Source organism: Octopus bimaculoides, chromosome 4, assembly GCF_001194135.2.
Source record: "Octopus bimaculoides isolate UCB-OBI-ISO-001 chromosome 4, ASM119413v2, whole genome shotgun sequence".
NCBI classification, from domain to species: domain Eukaryota; kingdom Metazoa; phylum Mollusca; class Cephalopoda; order Octopoda; family Octopodidae; genus Octopus; species Octopus bimaculoides.
This window is the reverse complement of record NC_068984.1, coordinates 58,705,072-58,706,791: the sequence shown is the minus strand read 5'-3', so window position 1 is coordinate 58,706,791 and position 1,720 is coordinate 58,705,072. Positions and strand designations below refer to the sequence as shown.

General features: G+C 34.1%; 1 long non-coding RNA gene across 1 annotated transcript in view; it reads right to left on the bottom strand.

Annotated features, from left to right (window-relative positions):
• Window positions 1-366, bottom strand: part of LOC106882055 (uncharacterized) — a 4,316-nt gene extending 3,950 nt beyond the window's left edge. The window contains exon 1 of the long non-coding RNA XR_001410941.2: window positions 272-366. This is a non-coding gene — a long non-coding RNA (uncharacterized LOC106882055). The remainder of the gene's footprint in view (window positions 1-271) is intronic.
• Between the last annotated feature and the right edge of the window lie 1,354 nt (window positions 367-1,720).

The window sequence follows — 1,720 nt, the reverse complement described above, 5'->3', positions numbered from 1 at the left end:
TCGACAAGCTCAGTGTCCCCCCCCCCATCACCACCACCTGGGGGCAGTACCGCCCACTTTAAAAACCTCTGATCTAGAGGCTCGCTCGATTGTTGATGTTCTTGCATGTAGTCAATCGACTATATTCTCTCCCTTGAAGGTAATGGTCGTATCAAATTTCCGAAAAAATTTTTTCAAGATTTGATGACGATTCTATCCTCAATTTCTTTTACATAAGAAAAGAGACATCAGTAACAATAAGGAGATATAGAGTGGGTAGGTGCATACTTACGCACAAAGTTCAAACATAAACACAAATCCCTGCACGCACAAGTAGATGCAACACTGAGGTACTCGAAATAACTTGATAAGTTAGAGTTATTCCCCTTACATTATTAAAACTATTCAAGACGTTTTCACGTTCTTCTCTCGACTACTACTACTAATTATAATAATGATAATAACAACAACAATAATAATAACGATAATATTGTTGTTATTCTTGTTCTTCTGTTATCACCATTACTAACATAAATATATACATGCATGCTTACACGCATACATACATACATATATACATACATACATACGTACGTACCTACATATACAGTTGTGTAAAAATATCTTCAACATACTACCTCCTAATGCGAGATGATGTTGCTAAAACAATATACAATGTCAGAAAAAAAAAACTAGCGTGGCATAAATATAGATTGAATACATACACAGACATCAACACAAAGCATATTGGTGGACCATTCCCATGAAAACCTCTACTTAGTGCAAATATAACAGACTGAGACAGACAACAAAAAATATCAACTTTCATAGAGTTTAGTGACCCTGCTGATATGAATATCTCCTCAAAAATCAGATAGCAAGAACATGATCACAAATTGAATGAGGTAATGACAGAAAACTGCTTTAAACCTGCAGCTTCTATACCAAGATTATATTTTCACATTTATACCATATTAATTGGTGCATTTGGCTATGTTAGTAAATGTCTAAGTGGCACTCTGGAAAAGCTGGAGTTTTCAGGAAAAGAAATCAACCAGCTAGCACACATTACAAATTCAATCTGTAAGCAGAACAGATTGCATTCATAATGCAAGATTTTTCTCCTGTCCAAAATGTGACATTGCTTTAGTCATCTACAGTCAGAGCTTTGTATCACTGTTAGAAACCAGCTCCTTTCTTACAAGAAGTGAAATAATTAAAAACAGAAGATCATACATACACTTACATACATGTATACACACATAGAAAGATAGGGCCACTTATTCCATATATGCATTTGTAATATTCAATTTCTAAAATTAAAAAGAAGAAATGACCAGCTTTATATTAAATATTTCTCTGCATGTTATTTAGCTCCAAATTTATCTATCTGTCTGTCTGTCTGTCTGTCTGTCTGTCTGTCTATCTATTTCTATATATGTGTGTGTGTGTGTCAGTCTGTCTGTCTGTTTATCTATCTATCTATCTATCTATCTATCTATCTATCTATCTATCTATCTATCTGCATGTATGTATGTGTGCGTGTGTGTGTGTGTGTGTGTGTCTGTCTTTCTGTGTGTTTGTCCGTCTGTCTGTCTACCTATCTATCTATCTATCTATTTATCTATCTATCTATCTCTCTCTCTCTCTCTCTCCCTCCCTCTCTATCTATCTATCTCTCTGTATATATATATATATATATATATATGTATAAAAGAATACAAAAAATGTGACAAGAACG